Consider the following 16,484-nt stretch of genomic DNA (forward strand, 5'->3'; position numbering starts at 1 on the left):
GAAAAGTACAGAATAGCTTCACGTTCGTGTGGCACAATTTTCAGCCCCCGTTTTTTATAGCGAAGCTATATACCTCTACCAACCAACGGTTCTTTCGTGTGCCCAGCAAAAAACTTCCGCCAAAGTGGGCCGATCCTGGCGATAGTGCAGAAAGGGTCCAAGCTCATTGCCACATACCAGGGGCAAAAAAGAGAGAAAGAGAAGAAAAGAGAGAGAGAAGGAAAGACCGAGAGAAAGAGAGAGAGAAAGAAAGATAGAAAATTGCCGCGAAGGTCAGAGAAAGAAAGAGAGAAAGAGAGAGAAAAAGAGAAAGAGAAAGAAAGCGAGAGAGAGAAGAAAAAGAAAGAAATAGAGAGAAAGAAAGAGAGAGAGAGAACGAAAGAAAATCACCAAGAAAGTAAGGGACACAGAGAGAGAAAGAGAAAGGAAGAAAGAGAAATAGAAAAAGAGAAAGATAGAAAGAAATAAAGAGAGAGAGACAAAGATAGCGAGAAAGAAAGAAAATCACCACGAAGGTCAGAAACGACAAGCTTCGCTTACCCCCATTATCTCGAGAGGGGAAGGGCTGGTGATCTTTTTTATATATAGACAACAATGGCACCGCCGAGGGGCGCTACCGTGCCGGCGTTGCGCGCCGCATGCGACGGGAACGTTTCAACGAGCGGGTGCACATCTCTCCAATCTGTCCTTCACACCGCCTTGACTGCTTGCTGCACTGCACGTGTTTGCCCAGGTTTCGTGCCACGTCTGTGCGTGGACATTTCATTCGAAGGACATGCGCACGATGTACACGCTTCGATCTGCCTTTACGAAGATCTGTGCGGTGTGCGACCATTTTCGTGACTGCGATGTGGCGAAAGGGCAGCGTCTGCTTAGCCATGTAGGGGACGAGGAGCAGTTAATCGGAGACGGCATCGAATGTGCCGCCGGAAAAATCGCTGGCACATACGACGGGTGTAAGCTACAGTCATTTTTGCAGTTTCCCACAAAATGTCTGCTACGAAACCGTGTGGTCTCTGTGGGCGACCACGGACTTCCATCGGCACTGCGCGGAAATATACAAAATATATGTCACCGCGCACCACAAGTTCGTCATGTGTACACAACTAGTACGTCCCCTACAATATAATATAGCTGGAGCAGCGTAAATAGCTTGGTAATTTTTTAATAGTGCTCAAGAGACGGAAGTTGAAAGCATTAGCAATCATTTCTGCTTCACCAATGCCGGCGCGACCAAGTCGCGGACGGGTGTCTTCCAGTAACTCGATCGATCGGTTCAGTAGTGATGCAGGAATGACCTACGTTAATGTTCAATGCAGCGTGCACATATCCAGTTTCTCGGCTCGCGTGAACTCCGACCGCTGCTAGTCCATGCAGCAAAAGTTGTTTACTTACTTTGTTCGCCGCACTGTTGTAATCCATGTCGTCTGCCTTTTTCGTACCATTTAGTTGGGAATCTGTAGAATTTCAATGCTCGCATCAACCCTTTCGTGTGTACATTGCTGTTATGGTACTTAATAACAAAATATAATTACCACTCATCTGAAGAGGCGCCATCGCAAACAAGAGACGCTTCGCGTGCAGCGCAACCTTGAAGGAAAGCGGCGGAAACGTACACCCGTGAGCAAAAGTATACGGACCAGGGGTTGCGCGATAAAGCCTATTTTTCCCTTTGCTTGTGAACGCAACTTGAAATTGAGGACTGCAGTCCAAACTTGGCATTGCGAACTTTTCAGTGTACTCGTCAATTCGAGTTTATGCTTGTTAATTACGAAGAAATTCAGTGTGTGTGGTCCGTATACTTTTGCTCACGGGGCTACACCCGCTGGAGGGGAAATCTTTCCACCAGGGGAGAAACGAGCGCTGGCGTCTAGGGTGAAACTTGACGTGCGGACGTCTATACAAGACGAAACTGAAGATTCAGCAGGAAAGGTTGATATATACCTGCTAGGACGAGAAGGAAATGTATTGCGTCACGTACTTCTCTCTCATTATGGTAAGGTGACAGCTGTCGCCGCTCCGATGCAAAGGGTTAGTCTCCACCACCTGTACCTTCCCCCCTCAACAGCAGCCATGCAATGCGGTAGTTGAGCCTTAATCGTGAGGAACGCGCGGTACACCGCGTGTTCCTCACGAGAAACATTACACAGAGCATGACTTCTGACGATTCGAGGAACACACTTTATGACACTACTTAAAAAAAAAAACGAAAAAAAAAACGTGTAGGATGCAGCATGTGATGGGTAGATCGTCCTTCAAAACAATGTGAAGTTCAGTATAATCGAGTCGTTGTTCCAGCTGTCGTTGTTCATCGAGCCGTAATCGAGCTGTCGTTCATTATGGGGGCGAGAGACCCGTGAAGCAGCCATTAAATGGCTTTTCCCTACGCCTTCGTTTACAGTTCGCTGTAATAAATAAATAAATAAATAAATAAATAAATAAATAAATAAATAAATAAATTAATAAATAAATCAATCAATCAATCAGTAAATCAATCAATCAATCAATCAATCAATCAATAGATTGCCGACCACGACGTGTTTGTACAATCTACGCAGCGCGCGAGGTGATCTCGTACATGAACTTCAGCCGGGACCCGTGCAACGAGTTCTACGAGTACGTCTGCGAAGGGTACCTGCAGGAGGCACTCACCGACCGCTTCAAGTGGACCGCACCGGGCTTGGACAACGCGCGCTTAAGCAAGGTGGTCGATGGCATCTACCACCGCAACGTCTCTGACGGGCCCGGTCAGTATACTATACGAAAGTGGGCCTTGCATAAAACCTTGAGGACGGCTATAAACTGAGCGTGCCAGCTATAGTATACCTTAATGGAATTGTGCTACTTGCGCTTACATTATGTAGTCAATCAAGCTCAACATCGAACGCAGATATTTGACGCCACGTAGAAAGACGAAAGCACGCACTTGAATATTTTACAGTTGTGCGTGCCTATATCCAGATACACGCGCCGGCAGATTTAACATCTCGAACGGCAGGAAGTGCCACGAGAGGTTCACGTATACATAGAATTGATATGGGATATTCTCAAGCACAAAAGCATAGATGACAATTTAGTGGAGGTACCGAGACATACATATAGAGACACCTGAGTACAAATTTTATGGGGAGGCCGAAAATGTAATGAAGTGGTGTAAATTCACCAAGGACTGAAGCAAGGATGTCCTTTGTCTCCATTGTTGTTCACGCTTTATGTTAAGGGCATAGAAAGACGACTCGAAAACGGTGATTTAGGGTTTGATTTCTCCTACGGGCGTAATGAACAAATGGTGCAACAGAAGGTTCCCGGACTGATGTATGCGGACGACATTTTACTACTAGCGGACAATGCAAGAGATTTACACACACTTGCGAATATCTGGGGCAACGCAGCGACAAATCTAGGTGTTAAGTTTAGCACAGAGAAATAAGGAATTATGATATTTAATGAATAGATGTGTAATTATGTGCTGTCAATTCAACAGCAAGTCATACCCATAGTCAAGCGATATAACAATCTCGGCGTAACATAAACGAAGAAAAGACTCATTCAAGCACCCGCCAAGATAATCGGAAAATAAAGGGGAAGCGAAAGGCAGCAATAATGAAACATAGAACACTTAGGGGCCACAATAAGTATGAGGTGGTGCGTGGAATCTGGAAAAGAGTGATGGTGCCAGCGCTAACGTTCTGAAATGCCATTCTGTGCTTCAAATCGGATATCTTGACGTGGTAGGAAGCTCTCTACGTGGTCTGACGTGGTAGGAAGCTCCCAAAGCCAACCGGTATTCCGGTTGGCTTTGGGAGCCTACAGTAAAACCACAAATGAAGCAGTACAGGGTGACATAGGTCAGGCCTCTTTTGAAGTCATAGAAGCGCTGAGAAAAAATAGTTTTGAAAAAAGACTGAGGAACTTGGATGAAAATAAATGGGCGGCTAAAGTGCATAAGTATCTGTACCTGAAAACGTGAACACAGAATGGAGGGAGAGGTCAATGAAGTTGGCAACTAAGTATAGGGTAATTGAAAGTGTAAATAGACAACAAGGAGTCACCAGAAAGAAAGTGAGAGAAAAAGGTACACCGAATTGGATGCAAAGAATGGAAACAAGGAAGACCATGGCTGTTTACAAGAATGAGAATAATTTAGAAGGGAAAAATCTCTGCTATAACACAAAACGTGCCGTGACGATTGATTGAAGCTTGCTTTCAAGAGCCACGGGAACGTGAAAACTAGAGTCTAGATCAGCAATAAACGGTGCTCCTCCTTCTCACTTCCCCTCTCCCCCTTTACTATTTAAATAAGTGCATGTGAGGAGATACATACACCTGTGCTCCAACGAATGATAAAAAGCGAAAATAACTTTGGGAAAGTTACGATATACTAAAAGCGCTTAAGGAAGAGTTTTCGTGAACAGTTCACGAGTCGTGACACAGCTACCGCACAATATCCTTACTATGTGTGTATCCGCAGCTGTCTGAAAAGTTAGGGCAAAGTGTAGTCTGTCTTAGACAAGAAACATAACGTTTTTTCTGCACTGAGAAATTTTAGAGCGTCTTAATGGCGAACACTCAAGAATTGCAGAGTGCGCGAAGCCGTGAAACATACGGAAATACATAATCGCTGCATTCACTTCTGTTAATGCTGCGCGCTCGTTTACAGCTTACAAGCTTATTTTGAGTGACACGAGGCACAATCTTGAACGCCCGCAAACATAGAGATGATAATCATGTGTTACTGAATAACGTTTACAACTATTTATAAACGCACACTATTTAACACTTCATTTATTACTGGATTATTTGTTGACTTCTATCCATCAGGCATGGGTTTTATCTTCTCACATTAGCCGTTCAGCAGTAATCCTGGCGTGTCAGGAGCAGAGCCTGTGCATTTTTTTCGTGCTTGTTCCACTCGACGCACTTATGTGATGAGGAAAGCTGAGCTATTAAATGTACAACATCAGCTCATTGTTTCGGAACGAACACAATAAGTGTGTAGGCTGCAGCATGTGGATTGAAAAAAAAGCGGTCTCTCGCGTGCCCAGCAAAGCCACGTGAAGCGATGGCTTGCACAATATGGTTGCTGCCTTTAAAGGGGCCCTGAACCACTTTTTATCGAAGTGGAGAAAAACATTTGAGGTTAAAATAGGCTATTTCAGAAATACTTTGCCGCAAAAAGTACTTCGATGCGTTCAGCAGAAGCGGAGTTATTGGCAATCAAACAAGCCTTCGCTGTGCTCCCCCCTTCCTTCTTCAATGCCTTGCTCTACGAAGGCTACAGCGGAGTGGGGCGGGGCCACAAGGCTCCGCCTTCAAAACGGCACCCTGGCGCGTAGTTCAAATTTCAGATTTTGGTGCCTACGCCGCGCTAAACGTAAGCCAAACCCGGTTATTCTCAGAGAGCTGCAGTGCGCTTAGCCAGCGGACTTGTGGCGGCACCCCGCGGCGGCCGCGGTGTAACCGACCGCAGCGACGAATAGCAGCCGAGTATAGACGAGAAAACGATCGCCAGAAGGCGTTGCTGCGCCTCCGGACAGCGCCCCCAATGTGGAAATTTCAAGCAGCGCGGTCGCACCGTGGTGCAGTCTCGGCTTTGTTTACATTGTTTCGTTGCTCGTGCTCACGGCGCTCCGTTTTCGACGGCGGCAGATCGCCTGCTTGCTGAACAGCGATGCAAAGACTGCAGTGCGGTTTCAAGACGGTTGCCGCCGCCAACAGCTTTTTTCGTGGCGGTAACCTCAAGAAAGCGGAGCGTCTGCTTCCACACGTGTGTGCTGTTGAACAAATTGTGGGCGGTGATGTGACAGTGAAAGCCAAGTGCGTGTCGGAGGTGTCCAACAAGATTGTATACGACATCGAGTTAAAGGTACACACCGAGTTCAGTTATTTAGTCACTTTTATTTCTCTATGATGCAGTCACAAAGCGGTCATGCATGCTTGAAGAGATGTGCAGAGACGGTGACGATTGCGGTTGGTTTCGTTGGTCGCTGGGCGCGCACACACGGCTGCTCTCATTTTGGCTCCCAGGGAGCGGCATCAGCACTGTTGGAACAGAACGAACAAATGCATTAGGCACCGATAAGCCAATAAAATTAATTAACGATGTAAGTACTACATATGTGCATAATACCTCGCATCATGCTGTTTAAATATTTAATGTATATTATGCCTTATTCAATGCAGATGTTAGACTCATGACAACTCATTGCATTATTGAGCAAGGTATCTTTTCACTGGTCATGAAAATTCACTCGTACAAACTTCTCCGCGGAATGAACCCAGATCAGGGTAACCAGCGATTACCTGGGGACCAGCAGCACGAGCGCAAGAATTAGCGATACATGCCTCATCAAAGCAAATCTAGTTTCTCGTCGGGCGAATGCCCCGCCGCAGCAAAAGTAAGCTCACACCGATGGCCGGCTACTACAGGAAACGAAGATTCTTGGCAGGGAGTGTGAAGAAGGAAGAATGTGCAAGGTGTCAATTACATTAAAACATGCTTGGATATTGTGAACCCAGAAAGCATGGCCAAGCAACAAACATAACGCGCGCGTCTCGGGCAGCTGCTTTGCGATCTGCCGCTTACCGACGCATGCGACGTCCGCATTAAATACGGATTGCCACCACACAAAAGACGAGTAACGTGCGGCCCCTTTTGTTGCCTGCACAACTAGGAATTTAAGTTGCAGCGTTTGGAAAAAGGATATAATTATCTTGAGCTCGTCGTTGCCGATCGCGAGTGAACGAATAGTACAATCAATAAAATTCGTGGGTTTTACGTGCCAAAAGCACGATATCATTATGAGGCACGCTGTAATGGAGAATCTCAGGAATACATTTGACCATCGGGGGTTCTTTAACGTGCACAAAAATCAAAGTACCTGGTAAGAACTGTATTCTGGCATTTCGCCCCCATCGCAATGCGGCCGCCGAGGCCGGGAAGCGACTTCCCAATTTCTAGTAGATACAGCGGGGGCGTGGCACTGCGGGTCACGTGACTTCCGCTTGACATGTGTTGTCATGGCAATCGTGGAGCTTCTAGGCGCTTAGGGACTTCTGAGGCACTGGTCTGGCGCGGCGGCTGCTAGTTACTGAGCGTGGCTCTCTTTATCTCCGGAACCGCGCGCAGCGACCTTGCCGAGCGCAGCTCCTACGTGCGTAGGGAGCGAATCGTTTAGGGCGCGTTGAATGTCGGGCGGTGTCTGGGCCACGCCGGCCGCGCTTTATTATTGTAGTGTTTGTTCTAGTGGCGGAAATCCTTGCAATGGTAGTGGTGGGGCGTGACGGCTTTTGATCTCGGTGAACTGTGGTGGTGTAAACAAGCGGATTAACAGGGTGCGAAAGAGAAACGATGATATTCCTAAATAAACGCATCACTGTTTTGATGATCCACATATAATCTCACTATCAGGGAGGGAGCAGTCTACCTGACTGGAGCAGTATTTTTTTTATTTGGGGTGTTGCTACGCTGCGCTCCGCAACACGCCAATGACCGCCGCTTCGCGTTGGCGCCCGGCACTGCGGCTTCCGCCGCAGCACCGGGGTACAAACGCGAACAGTATCCGCTTGTTTACACCACCACAGTTCACCGAGATCAAAAGCATTCATGCCACACCACCACTACTGCAAGGATTTCCGCCACTAGAACAAACGCACAATAATAAAGCGCGGCTGGCGTGGGCCAGACACCGCCAGACATTCAACGCACCCTAAACGATTCGCTCGCACGTAGGAGCTGCGCTCGGCAAGGTCGCTGCGCCCGGTCCCGGATATGAGAGAGACACGCTCAGCGGAAGACCAGTGCCTCAAAAGTCCCTAAGCGATTATGTCCCTAGGCACCTGGGAGCTCCACGATTGCCATGACAACACGTGTTAAGCGGAAGTCTCCGCTGTATCTACTAGCAATTGTAAAGTTGCGGCCGGCGAATCGAGCTTGCGTCGTCGAGCTTAGCGGCGCTACAGCTATGCATTTACCGCTGAGCTAACACGGCGGATGTCACTGTACGATTCAACTACGCGACACGTCTAAACAAACAGCCATGCGCTAAATACAGGTACATTACTATTGCGTTTTTATCGAGCGGCCGTGATATTGCACGCGAATGCGAAAGTACGTGACTTACTTGATTCGGCGCACTGCAGTTATCCACGCTTGTCGTCTGTCCTTCTCGTACCACCTCCCCGGAATTCTGTAGGACTTAACGGCGGCTTTCGACCTTTCGAGGCTCTTATGGCAATCAACAACACAGCAGTATTGGGTGCCACCTTTCCAGGTTGATGAGGTCGCGCTCGCCGTTGCGAAAAGAACGCGCACGATCGCTCGCGCCGTAGAGAACACGGGCGCGCGCTGGCCCAGCAGCCACCTTCGAGACTTTATCCTTCCGCCAGGGGAGTAGGCGGCGCTGGTGCCGCGCGGGCAAACTTTAGGTTGCCTCGTCTATTGCAATGTACTTTATTGCGCAATATAGCACACGAAGAGAGTGAGGATGATGGCTCTGTTGAAACGAGGGCGTTTGAGAGAAAGGTGACTTCGCGCTCCGCTTGCGAGCTCTACGCACCGCGTACGACAGCAAAACCTGACTGAAATGTTCACTGCAGCGTATGCTACCCGATACCCGAGGACTATGTTAATTCGCCAAACCCGAGGGGTGGTTCAGGGCACCTTTAAGACCTCACAAGCGAATGATAGGTCAGTTTTGTTACTATTAAGATGGGTACCGTATATTGGATACATGAAACAGGTCGTGGTTTGCGAACAATATTACTGCATATTCCGACCCTTATTGTGCCTAAAGGGAAGAATTAAATTACTGTTTTAGCGCCGAAAACCACAATTTCCTGTCCTGAAATCCGGTCTCTGCAGAGAACGAATTCACCCAATTTTTATCATAGCGATCGCTATAGTGATATGGTGTGTTCACGCGCGGAATAAATTGCATTATGTCCTCGTTCTTTACGTTTAGATTATGACGAAGCAGCGCAGATGACGAAACGCTTGAAAAGGAACCGGACGGTGCGCTGACTATCAAGCGATTCTTTATTCGGAGTAATGCAGTATGAAAGGCAAAGTACAAAAAGCCTTAAAGGGCACAACGCTATCTGTAATTCGGCCGGGCGGCACGAAACTGCAGTAGAAAATTTGAAGTTCCGGTAATATTTGGTGTAAAATGCGACACAAGAGGTGGAGAACTATAGGGCAGAACAAGAGTAACAAAAGTAAACGATTAGAACAGAAATAAAAAGAAATATTGTAAAATACTACAATGGGAATCAAGAGACAAGATTCGTAAACACGTGTCAATAGTGCTGGAGTCCGCAAAATCAAGAAACAGAAACAAAACAACACATGTCCGAACAAAACCCTTCCTTATCGTTCATATGTCTCTCTTTGGCCTGTCAATCTGTGATAGCATCTGGATGATACGCGGCTTTCGTGATGCAGCCGCTTATGCAGCCGCTTATGTCTAGGCGACAGTCTGCCTATAGATCGAATACTGTCATTGCAAGAACTCACACATTGCAAATGGCAGCTGCAAGTAGAGCTTTTCTAATAACGCGTGTCTGAGAAATGGTTATAGCTAACCACACGACGTTCGCTGGTCGTTATCAAAGCCAACGCGCCCGAGTTTGCAATGATATAAGGTTAATAGTGAAATATTTCAACGTACTAGTCAATATGTTACCATAATAAACGAAGGGTGATGCCTCACACGTGATATATCATTGCCCATTGTTCGCAGAGGCGGCTTTCTCGTTTTAGTTGATTAAGCTGAGATCAACGGGCATTTTAGAGTCAGTTCCGGGCTATCATCGCTAAAATTATGTGGTTTTACGTGCAAAAACCACAATCTGATTACGAGGCACGTCGTAGTGGGGGTCTCTGGAATAACTTGAGCCGCCTGGGGTTCTTTAACGTGCACTTAAATCTAACTACACGAGTGCTTTCGCATTTCGCCCCCCATCGAAATGCGGCCGCCGTGGCCGGGATTTGATCCCGCGACCTCGTGTAGCGCCTCCTCTATTTTTTTCGATGCCAGCCAGATGCGGCCGGTGCAAGGGTTCATCACCATCTCCGATTATCCTGTCCTATTCTCTCCCGTTGGCTAGCGCTCGCGCCTGCTTTACGGTCGTGGGGGAGAGTACCCTAAGGGCGGCGCCTCACGACAGAAGTCGGAGGAAGTAATCCCGACAGACCACGGCCGCCTGGATCGGCGTGCGCGGCCGATATGCAAATGTCACGTAGCTGGACAGAACCAAGTTAATGTTGTTTGCCGTTGGTTGGAGATACTCACATTAATTTTGTATTCCGCCTAATTACAAAATTATTTTCATAATTGATTGATCAACTTTTCAAATACTATAATTCGGATAAAAAGTGTGAACGAGAAAATTGCAGAGCGACATGGAAAACTCCCGACGCAGCTTTCTGTTGCTCAATACGTGATACACAAAAGTGTTTTCCGAGCGCGAAAGAAACCCGCGAATACACGCAAAATTGTCGCGCGACTGGCCGCTCGAGGCACTTTGCGTGTATTCGTGGGCTTCTTTCAAGCTCGGAAAAAACACTTCTGTGTAGCACGTATTCAGCAAGAGAAAGCTGTATCCGGAGTTTTTCATGTTGTGCTAAAATTTTCTCATTGACACTTCTCATCTATTTATAATATTTGACAAGTTGATTAATTAATTAAGACTAATTATGTAATTAGGCGGAATGTAAAACATAATCTGAGTATCTCCTAGCGACGGCAAACAACATTACCTTTGTTCTTCCCAGCTACGTGACGTATGCAAATGTTTAAATCTTGGCGTACCCTGTATATAATACTGCTGTTTTCTGTGCAGATGTGCCTGATTTTCAAATTTGTTCCATCCTGGCTACTGAATTCTTTTACAATGCACGTGTGGTGTATATTACACGCTTGCACATTTTTATTCAACATTTTTGCATTGTGGGAGTGTATGAGAGCGTAAACTTCTGGGATGGTTATCTCCTATTAAAATTATCGACCGGCTTCATGCACAATTTGTTTCTTATTGTGTCTTTGCAAAATAATAAAAAAAGTCTGTGTGATAATTGTGTGATGGGTATAAGTGTATTTTTGGACACGCTGTAGCATGCATTGTCAAATACGCTTACATTGGCACATTCTCATATGCAATCTAAGAAAAATGAAAGTCACCTCTTTTTTTAGATCCTGCAAGAGTCACTCAGTCCTCAATGGACGAAAGCCAAATGAATAATATGCATGGTCTATGTTAAGTGGAATTGTAATAAAAAGTAATTTGCTCAGGTTTCACCAGTAAACTGTATTAGTGATGCTGTAATCCAAGATAAGACGTCTGCCAAGCTTCGTCCCGCCTAATAAATGCCCATTTGAAAGTTTTTGCATAGCTATGTGCATTCTCATCATAAGTTCTAGCCATCAACAGTCACTTTGCTCTAGTGCGTTGCATATCACAAGCTTAAGCCGTTTCATTTCTTAATTTATATCGCGGCCACACTGAATTCGCGCAACGATGCTTGAATGGTTTTCTGAGTGTGAATGGAAGCAGCGATAAGTATGAAATACAACATTTTCTGGGGCATTCACTATATTCTTCTGATCGAGGGGTAGCACGCGGGCTAACACTTTAATTGTTTTATGCTTGGACGAATGACTAGATCGGACGAAGCAAATGGTGCGCGCGAGCGGCACTTGACTGGGCTTTGAGTGCTGCCCAATCGATCCGTGTTCACGTCATTCACGCCCTGCACAAGATACTTTCATGTTATCGAAGAATTAAGCCTGGTATACTTATCAATTTAATCTGAAATGACGAATTTCCTTCGCGCTTTGAGTTTTACTAGCTCCACTATGAAGCAAAATTTAGGGGAGGCAGAGGAATGCCAAGCCGCCGGCGCCGCGGGCCGGCGCCATCTATCTGCTCGCAGCAGAGCTTCTGCGTGCGCCCGGGCGCTGTCGAACATAATCTGGACGCTCGCGCTCGCGCAGTGTCAACACCTAAATGTTCTTACACCGTCGTCGCCAGTTCCCCTTGCGCCCGGTTGCAAGATACGCATTTGGTGCCGCAGCACAGCGTCGCCCTAAGGTCCCTGTATTTTTCAAAAGTAGCGCAAACTCCTCCTCTCCGCGCCGTTTCCTCCTCGCCCAGTGAGCGAAGTGCGCGGCCGCTACCGCTCGCTTCATATCGTATCACATGCTTGCTTGCTTGAAACGCTTGCTTGAAACGCGACTGTTCTGGATGCATTTTCACAAGGCTGTTCGTACGTGATATTTCTACGTAATATATGTAGTGTCTTCAATTATTAGTAGAATCTAGATCGCTCAGACGAGGAAAACGAAAGGTAGAAGAAGTTAAACGCAATCCTAAGCAGTCTTTACCACTCCCGATTGTTTCTCGGAATCGAATGGTGTTCTGTTTACCTGACGCATTTACGAAAACAAAGAGGTACATCAAACTATGCACACACAACACGGTGGAGACACTACATAGCCTCCCGCCTCGGCTATAGAGATTTCAGCTCTTGTCTCTGGGCGCCTCTTGTCCAACCACAGACTTATCGCAGGGTTATGAAGCTGGACATAGATGAATAAAAACATAGTGCTTGCATGTCACTTTCAGACCTGTTTTACTATGTCGGGCAAGCTATTCGTTTTCATTCGGTCGAATTCGTTTTCATTACTACGTCGCTTCAGCTGGGGGCTGCGATATTGTCACCAGCTATTAAAGCCAATGCATTTGTCAGTGGATGTGTGCTTGAATTAAAAAACGTATCCAGAAACTGAAGCATGATATCTTGTGCGTTGCTTGGTGTTCTTCTTCTACCTACATATTTTAGTACTATATAGTCTACGTCAGTCAAATGCAACTGAAAAACACATTGATTTTTGAAATGGAAGACCCAAGACAACTTTATTTTGCCATTTCAGTCTGGGAGCGGAGGTTCATGCCGGAGAATCTGTGGGAACTGGCTTCGCCCCTGTACGATCGGTGTTTGCGGGGGGACGCCGCCGGTGAGTTGACCGCTCGCTGCAACGTTTTCTTGTGGTCCTCTGCGCATACGTCGGCAAAATAAACGGAACTCACCCAGACTCGCTCACAAATTTTGTTTTAATGAGTTAGCATTTTTAGGGTACTTCAAGCACTTTCCCGGGGCTATCTATGTATCTATATATGTTTGTATGTATCTATCTAACCGTTTTTTCCCACATACCTGGATCACTGGCTAGTCCGTGGTCCAATGGTTAGTGAATCGGGCTTCGGTGAGGAGGTAATAGTGTTCGAAACCAACCATCGGGTCCACTTGGGTCACCGAGTTTGTGTCATTGTGTACACACGTACCTCTCTTCAACGAACATCTTTCAGGCCGGCATGGGTCATCGCTGTAGATGCGGGACAGGGTAGAGTACCGCTGTTCGCAGAAACAAACTCTTTGACGCCAACTTGTGCAATTAGGTATGTGCCATTGGGAATGTGCCGCACTACAATGACTAAAACTATCGCTCGAATTTCTCCGATGTTGAGCGGAATTGAAGCCACGCCACAAAGGTTTCTCAAGGACAGCAACCTGATGCATGAGCAGACTGTGCCATGAATGCATTGTGTATATGTCGGCTAGAATTTTCTGACAGCTGACAGATGGCTGACACTTTCAATGAACACCTTTCACGCCAAAGCTATAGCGTGCTGCGCTACGAATGCCGCTCTTCAATGAACGCCTCGACAAATTGGGTCACTGAGCGTGTGCCACTGAGCGTCTGGCAAGCGATCGGAACGATTCTCAGCGTTCGCATAAAGTAGCAAGCTAAAAAAAAAGTTTCCAAGGTAGCGACACTCATTGATCTTCGCGCTTTTCTTCTCACTCTCACGCTTACTTTCTTTGTTCTCCTTCATTCGCGTCTGTGATTGGTGCATTGCTTGCACGTGATGTTCTAAATGGATAGAGGTGACATTTATTATATTAAATGATGTTGTCGAATTTTTGCAGCAAGGAAAGTCGTAGTAGTCGTAGTCAAGACATATGACGGGGGTGTTTTGAATGCACCACGGCAGCTGGGCGTAAAAAGGCACACTGTGCTATTCTGTATCAGAAGCACCATGTAGCTCTGTGTAAGCTACCGGCATCTCGTTCAATGAGGAAGGCGAACACATCAAAATGTTTTCGTCCGCGTTTTGTGGCCTGCTACCGACGCCTGAGCTCACACTACCTGCAGCAACCGAAGGGTCCGCGGCGACCGTCGTTACACAAAAGAGCGCCTCCTCCATTAAAAAAAATGTCACAGTTTCGCCCTAAGGGCGAAGCAATGAATGCGATAGCAACACAGCAATGTCATACGAAGTAAGGTGAGCGGCTTTGGTAGCAATATGAATTGTAGTAAACATGAGCTGATTAAGTAAGCAGGTGTGCTGCGGCGTAAGTAGACCGACATGAAGAGAGACTCGATGACCACGAGAAGGCGCGTGTGAAACGGTGGTGTTGATGAGAAGCGCTTCCCGTGGGCAGCGCGCGTGCGAAGGGACACACCTGTAGCGCTGCACTGCCGATCCGGGCAGCATTACATGTGTAGCGTGCGTTGGAAAATGTGGCCCGACTAGCGCGCACAAACAAACATGAATAGATCACACTGAATGACTGCAGACAACGACTGTCAAAACGCTGGCAGCAAGCCCATACGCTGCAGCGGGCGAAGGTACGTGCGGTCTATCGCTTCAACAGAAACTGAGCGGCGAATGCACAGTGCATAAAGCTCAGAGCCGTGTGGAGATAAGAGACGGTGCGGCGAGCGAGCGACGAGCGCGGTTGTTGGCAGAGTAGAAGTGCGCCCCCCCCCCCCCCCCCCCGCTCTCTCCGGCGCTGGCTTCCCGCTTCCTTGCTTTCGCGTGGGAGAGATAAGAGACGGTGCGGTCGAGCGACGAGTGCGGTTGTTGGCAGAGTAAATTTGACGTACGAGCAGACATGCGAATTCACCTTGCGCAATTACCTGCGTTCTTATGCCTCTCAGCCTTGGCTCTGCTAAACGCTGCTTATGAGACATAGTATATTTCACTCAAGGCAACCTTTTAACCGCGGAGCTGTTTAGGCTCTTGGTTGCGCTGCTTAGTGCGAACAAAAACTGCTCCTGGTGATGACGTCACCTAGCGTTGCCTAGCAACCACCTCGCGGAACGTTGTGCTTCGCCTCCTCTCCGTGCGGTGCACATGTTGCCTTGACAAAGGACGTTGAGAGGGAAGGAGAGCATGAGTGTGGCACGCGCTATGCTCGATACCGCAACGCGAATGTCGCCGACTGTGGTGGCCCAACACGTGATGAAAGCGCCAGAACACGGAGGATGCGTCAGAGTTCACGGTATGTTTAAGTACTCTAGGTTAATTTTTTTTCAATACTCATTCAAAACCATGTGAAACTTTTGAAATAAACAAAAACAAGGAAAAAAAACAAAGCAAGAAAAAATATTTTCCCTTCCTGCATGTGAGCAGCTGCCGGCCGAGCGCGCACGGAATAAAAACTACCGGTAACCAAACGTCTGGACAAATTTCGATTCTCCGTGATAAAGTAGATGAGCTTACTCATCTACCTTATAAGAAGCAAAACCATTAATCTAATCTAGGCACTTCACCCGAAAACCACTAGGGTTGCCTTGTAATACATGTAGATTTTTTTATTTAATAAACCTCTTTCTCTCTCTCTCTCTTCCGTGATCTTGACGCAAGAGGTCACGTGTTGGGCCACCACTGCTGACTACACGAAGCGTTCGCTGGCCAAGGCTGGCTGCGTGACGTAATGCTCCCTCCTATATTTTCCTTCCTCCATGCTCGGGAGAGAGAAAAAGGAAATGAGAGCGCGCGAGAGAGAAAGAAATTGTAGCAGCACCAACGAGGCAATGCGCAGAGCTGCCGCCGACGTCGTCCGCGTTTCCCCGTTTCCCCGCGTTCGCGCCGAACGCGCGCGGTGTCCGTGACTGCTGCAGGCGCCTCTGGCAGCGGCTCAGCAGGTTTCGAGCAGCCACGCCCCGGCAAGTGTGGAGGCGCAGCTTGGCCGTGACGTCACCAGGGAGATAAAGCTCGGAGCCGCCGCGACGGCGGCAGAACTCTCGTTGACTCTGTGGCGAGTACTTGAAGCCTTGACATGGGACGACCAAAGAAGATCCGGACACCCGAAGAAGAAGCCGCTTATCTTGAAGCGCGTCGTGCGACCAAGCGAAAAATTTGCCGCGTATCTGCGTGCTTCGCTGCAAATGTCGTCGAAAGACGACAGTCTTCTGCCGGCCGTACTACATGAGTGCTGGTCTGATCCGAGGCCACCCGTGATGCTCTTCTCGTACCATTTCTGTCCTGGCATGAAGATTTGTTTGAACAGATTTCATTTTACCGCATTATTTCATCAAGCGGCCATTTATGTTTTGCCCTGCTTCAGACAGCGCTTCCTTTATGTTGAATCGGCCGCATCTGGCTGGCATTGATAAAATTGAGGAGGCGCTGCG

The sequence above is a fragment of the Dermacentor silvarum genome, chromosome 3, assembly GCF_013339745.2.
Source record: "Dermacentor silvarum isolate Dsil-2018 chromosome 3, BIME_Dsil_1.4, whole genome shotgun sequence".
Lineage (NCBI taxonomy): Eukaryota > Metazoa > Arthropoda > Arachnida > Ixodida > Ixodidae > Dermacentor > Dermacentor silvarum.